This window comes from Giraffa tippelskirchi, chromosome 2 (assembly GCF_054371585.1).
Source record: "Giraffa tippelskirchi isolate mGirTip1 chromosome 2, T2T-mGirTip1v1.2.pri, whole genome shotgun sequence".
Taxonomy (NCBI): domain Eukaryota; kingdom Metazoa; phylum Chordata; class Mammalia; order Artiodactyla; family Giraffidae; genus Giraffa; species Giraffa tippelskirchi.
In genome coordinates this window covers 188,420,489-188,426,488 of record NC_137276.1, presented here as the reverse complement: position 1 = coordinate 188,426,488, position 6,000 = coordinate 188,420,489, and the positions used below count along the sequence as shown (strand labels likewise).

Here is a 6,000-nt window from a genome sequence, read left to right as displayed (position 1 = left end):
TACAACTACCATCACCCAGCTGAAACTAACCAAGTCTTCCAACTCTCTCCCATAATCAACCCTGGGCTTTTCTGCAGAAAGAACAACTTCTCTAGTTAATGAGGACTTCAGTGAAGGGTTCATTAAGTTTTTTTTCCTCCAACAAAAGAATACTGTCCCCATGAAAAAGGCTCTTGAATTTCATTTTTTGCTCCCTGGATCAAGAGGGGAGAGTGAAGTTCTGAGACGTGGTTTGAGGCCCTTTGGGGGCGTGGACATTTCGGAGCCCCAGTCCCTTCCACTCGGAAATGTTGGGGATTTAAGTCAGCACAGGGGGCGCCTATAATTTCATCCCAAGAACGGGCTGAAATCACACTGTTTAAAGAAACCAGCCTAACCACCTGAAAGGGTGGGAGTAAAAGGAAGCAGGGCCGGGACTAGCCCTGGTGCGGAAAACCCCTCTCGGCCCGGGCCCCTCGCGGGCCCGCAGCGGCCGCCGAGTGCCACATCAGCACCCGCGCTGCACTTCCAGGTTCTTCTCGAGGATGCAGCGAGCAAGCCCGGGGGGCGGGGCGGGGCTTGAGGCCCGCGGAGTGGCGGGCTGACCCGCCAATAGGCGGCAAGCGAAGAGCCCCGGAGACCAATGAGCTGGAGGTTCTGCTAGCGGCGGCCGCCTAGACTCATGCCCCGCGGGGGAATCAGATGAGACACATCTGGACAGCTGCGCTGGGGAACTGTACTGCCCCTTCTCGGGCCGACGTCAGCTGAGCACGTCTCCCACGTTCTCTCCTTGCAGCCACTTATTATTATTCATTTTCCCAATGAAGCAACCTGGAATCCAAGTTTAAAACTTTCCCCCTCTAATGCGAGAGGGGGCCAGATCCCATCCTACTTGTTTAACGTTCTTGGGACTCTGGGATCCAAAGGACAGAAACAGCAACAACAAAAGCCCAGCCGCTGTCTGATTTAAAACTGGCAAAGTGGGAAAACTAGTATTGAGTAAGACCGAGTTGGGTAAGTTTTGGATACGTGTTGGATATCCTATTTATCGCTCTGTGATCTCTACCCTGCGTCTTCTCCTGTTCTCACTAGCCCTCTCTTCATCAGGGAGAGAATACCACAAACTGCCACAAACTGCACAGACTTCGTTTCCTTTACTTCTGTGATAACACTTTAATTTAGTTTTGGGGTCATCTGTATGCTATTTCTAAAAATTTCCTGGGAACAAAAATTTAACTGCTTTCCTATTAAAAGCCTCTTCTAACTTCAAAGTTGAACTATCGATAACTTTATTTTTCTGTTTTCTTTCTGTGATAACAGTGTATACATTCGTAGAGCCGGTATTTTGATCCATCCTCTACACCCTGTTTTGGTAGAGGATTGAAAATTTATCTGGGTTATTCACAACTAACGAAACTTTTACTTTCTTTAATAAGATGTTTAATATTAAATTATTTAAATCCTGAATTGTTATAGGTAGTTACTGTTTCACTTACGTGTGAATGAAGCTCAATGTATTTTCTGTATTCTCCTGCTCATAGTGGTAGGCACAAATTCTTCCTTGATCATTAAAAAAAATTAAACGTGTGTTTAGACATGTTGTACATTCACTATGTACACCAATAGTGTTATATATTAATCGCACTATGTACCACTATGTACATCAATAATGTATATCCACTATGTACATCAATAATGTTATATTATGACATTTCGTTATGTATATCCCTATGTACATCAGTAAATAACATCAATGTTATGTATTGATCCCATAATTACATCAAAATAATATTCAGAGTGATTGTTAGATCTTTGTGCTTTCACATAATTCTGATATTTATTTCAGGATTTAGAAATGGAAATGTTGGCAAATATTCAGCTAGGTGAATGGCCTGAGGCTCATTCCATCTTGAACATCTATAATTGTCTCTGTTTAAGCAATGTTTTGGATTTGAGGCTCTATCAGATATTATTTACTATTGTGGCATTTGTGGCCAGAATTTATCTTTAATTTCTGACTTAGAAAGCAGTAGATGCCTTAATTGCAAGTGCGTTTTTGATTCAGAAAAGCATTGCACACTGTGAGTGGAAGAGTTGAAGTGGTTTTCAGGGCTGGAGATTTAGAAGGAACAGTGTTGCAGGGATCAGTATAAAGAGCCAGCTGGCCTGGTTCAATTCAAAACTCTCCTGTTTGATCTTGAGCAAGTTACTCAGCCCATCTTGCCTCAGTTCCATCCTCTGTATGTGGAGATAATATTACCTGTCACCGGCTCCCTTCTCAGCTTCCCCTGTTGCACTTGTTTTCCCAGCCACCGTTCTGACCTCTACACTAGCACCTAGGGTTTACTGAATGCAGATCAGTTGTTAATGGGGCCTTGTGTATGGCTGTAAGGGAGAGAGAGTCTGGAGAGGAGAGTGAGGTAGAATTTATCAAGCACCTTAGAAAGATCCAGAAGGTTCTGGGAAAGAGAACTTATTATAGGATGGTTTTATAGGAGGGTTGGCATTTCTGGGAAAGATTTTGACAAACAGCTTTGGTTGAGGGGAAAGGGATCCTAGAACAGAAGGTGGCAGGCATTCTAGGAGGAAAAGAAAGCATGGACAAAAGCATTGAGGCTAGAAAGTGTGAATCTATCCTCAGGACATTTTGTTGTGACAAGGATAATTCATGAGAAGTTAGTAGATGGAACGATGGAAAGGGGGAGGGGGTAGGAGAGGGTGGTGGGGAGAGCCTGTGGGGAAGGAGAGGCTTGGAAGGTAAGATTGGTAGAAAGTGGCAAGCTCAACTGGCAGCAGTTGTATAGTTGGAGGTGTCTCTGGAATGATCCATCTCTGGAGTCCAGTTTCTACCCCTTGCCCAGCACACCCTCCCCATCCGTTCCACTGCTTCAGTGACCCCAGCCCACCCCCTTCAGGGCCTTGAAGGACTTCCGAGTGAGTCTGGGTCCCACTCTTGGAATCACTCTTGTGGTGGCTGTCGTGGAGCTCTGCTGAAGTGGTTTGGCATACTGGATTATTACTCGGGTTACGTTTCAGATGCAGGCTGCACTCTAAAGTCTTTGACATGGTTGTGATTGTTGCACCCGTCCCCAACCCCCTACACGCACAGTGTGTGCTGGAAAGCCCTTTTTCATGTTGCTAATAGAGTCAAGCATTCACATGGTAATATTTATAACCTTATGATGTACAATTGTTGAAGAAGATAAGACCTGTAATATTTACCTCAGTGGAGAGTCAGTTTGGAGATCTCTGCTGTCTCTTCCTTGAGAAGCATTGAGCTGTGTCAGAGAGAACCCAGGTCTGGCCCTGATGCTGCTGTGGACCACCTGCGTGACCTTGGGCAGACTTTGAGCCATTATGGCCTTCTCTGTGCCATCAACTGTAAAAAGATCTCTAAGGGCCCTCTTCCCTTGGATGATTCTTTTATTCTTCTTGCATCCCCTATAGTCCAAGCCTTAACCACTAGTCTGTGCTGCCTTGGGTATAATATATGAGAGCTGCTTTTTTTGTTTATAACAACGGTGGTCAAGAAGTCCATGGAAGGAGGATCACTGGAGGTGGGGGGACCATTTGGAGGAGTGGAGTTGGTACAATTTCCCAGGAGTGGCCAGAATATCAACATGAGTCTTGTGTATGGATGTGTTGCATGTGCAGACAGGTGATGTTTTGTTGTTGTTCAGTTGCTGAGTTGTGTCTGACTCTTTGCTACCCCATGGACTGCAGCAGATGCCATTCAACCATCTCATCTGGAGATGTTTTACTTGTTTTTTAGATGGAGCTCATTACAAATAATCATCTGTCTTTTCATCTTCATTGAACAGAACTACCATAGACCTTGGACTTATGGTAGACTTTCAGTAATATCAGGTGAATCATTGTTGCCTTTAAAAAACTGAAACAGAGTATACAATCATCAAAAGTAATGATTTCCCCTTTATTTACCTGCCTTCTTCCCTTTCTACTGGTTTTTCCAGAGGTAATTTTGTTAGTAGTTTGGCCTGTATCCTTCCAGTCCTTCTCCAAGAGTCTGCTCATGGGTGTAGATCTAAACATGAATATAATTAAAAAATATAAATAGAACCACAGTAGTTTTATTTTAAAAAACAGAGAAACAATGAAATGTTCCAAGGCTTGTGGAAGAATGGGGCAGATGCCAGGTACACTTTCTATTCCTATTACTTGTGAATCCTTGTTTTTTTTTCTTATTTCTAGAGACACGGTGGTTTTGGGATAAGAACTTCTCATGGTGAAGGTCAATGTAGGACTATTTGAGGTGTCCTGTTATTAATCATACCCAGTCTGGATTTGAATTTTGGGAATTCAATCTGAAAATTTTTAATACAGTGAATCAACTTTAAAATATTTCTTGAAAAACAGTTTAATTTTCTTTTTATCTTATTAACTTAATGTAGTCACTCTTTTCAGTCTAGCACACTGACTGAGCACATAGACTTTGGAGTCAGCCTGAGGGTTTCAACCTGATACCCGCTTCTTACTAGTGTACCTTAAGCAAGTCACTTTGCCTTGGAGGTTTTATTATCTATCAAATGGGGATATCAAAGCCACTAAATGAGAAAATAAGTAGAAAACAATTAGCATGCTATCTGCATCATACTAAAGCCTATACATGTAAGCAGTTCATTTTTTACTGTGGTAAAAAGCATAACATAAAATTTGGCTTTGTAACCATTTCTAAGTGTATAGTTCAGTGATGTTAGGTACATTCACATTTTTATGCAACCATCACCACTGTGCATCTCCAGAACTTTTTCATCAAATCAAAACTCTGTCCTCATTAAACAATAACTCTCTATTATCTTCCCCTGTCCTCTCAGCCTCTGGCAACAACCATTCTATATTCTTTCTCATGCATCTGACTACTCTAGGTATCTCGTATGAGTGAAACTATACAATATTTGTCTTTTTATGACTGGGTTGTTTCACCTAACATATGTCTTCAAGGTTCACCCAGATTATAGTGTCATAATTTGATTTCTTTTTAAAGCTTAATAATTTTTCTTTGTATATATATTATCACATTTTATTTATCCAAAACAAATGTTGATGGACATTTGGTTTATTTCCATCTGCTAAGTTAATTTTTTGTGTCAATTTGTCTAGGCTACAGTATCCAGACATTTAGTCAGACATTATTCTAGATATTTAGTGAAGGTATTTTTAGGCTTGAGGCTTTAACCCCATGAGGGCTTCCCTTGTGGCTCAGTGGTATAGAATCTGCCTGCCAATGCAGAAGCGACAGGAGATGTGGGTTCAATCCCTGGATGGGAAAGATCCCCTGTAGAAGGAAATGGCAACCCACTCCAGTATTCTTGCCTGAAAATCTCATGGACAGAGAAGCCTGATGGGCTATAGTCCATGGGGTCCCAAAAGAGTAGGACATGTCATAGCAACTAAACAGCAACTACTCGCATAAAATTCAAATGACATCCCTCATTTCCAGGTAGCCCTGTATTAAATTACTATCCTCACACTTTAAATGAACAAAGTATAAAGTTCTGAATTTCACTTTGATATGTCTAGGTATGGACTTAAAAAATTATTTTTAACAGGTTGTTTTCTTTTGATGTGTCCTTTATATTTGAAGACTCAAATATAAAGTCTTCCTTTAGATCAGAGAGTTGTTTTCCAGTTATTTGAATCTCGCTTCCTCTCTCTATAAGCCAGAAATAATTCAGACTAATGATTGTCAACAGCTGTTACAGGAAAAGAGGAAAAGCCAGCATAGAGAGAGGCATGTAGTAAGGAGCACATTTAGGACAGATTTAGGGACACTGTGTATTAAATAAATAATGAAAATTTAATAACATCAAAAAATGTTAATGCAGAAGGAAAAATTGTGGAAAATGCTCATACCAAAATCATGTGGTAGCTGAACCTTGAGGACAAAGGCCTGAGGAAGAGGGAGTAATAAGGAGGAGAGAGAAGGTTTTGTTGAGAAAGAATGGGGGATATTGGGGTCAGGGACCTAGAAGCTCTTTACCTGTAAGCCAGCAGGAAGGA

General features: G+C 41.5%; 1 protein-coding gene across 4 annotated transcripts in view; it reads left to right on the top strand.

The window, feature by feature from the left end:
- Positions 1 to 683: 683 nt before the first annotated feature.
- TMEM45A (transmembrane protein 45A) overlaps positions 684 to 6,000 on the top strand; it is a 114,832-nt gene continuing 109,515 nt past the window's right edge. For all 4 annotated transcript variants that reach the window (XM_081572456.1, XM_081572459.1, XM_081572452.1 and 1 more), the window contains exon 1: positions 684 to 993. The gene's annotated coding sequence lies outside the window, so the exon portion shown is untranslated. The remainder of the gene's footprint in view (positions 994 to 6,000) is intronic.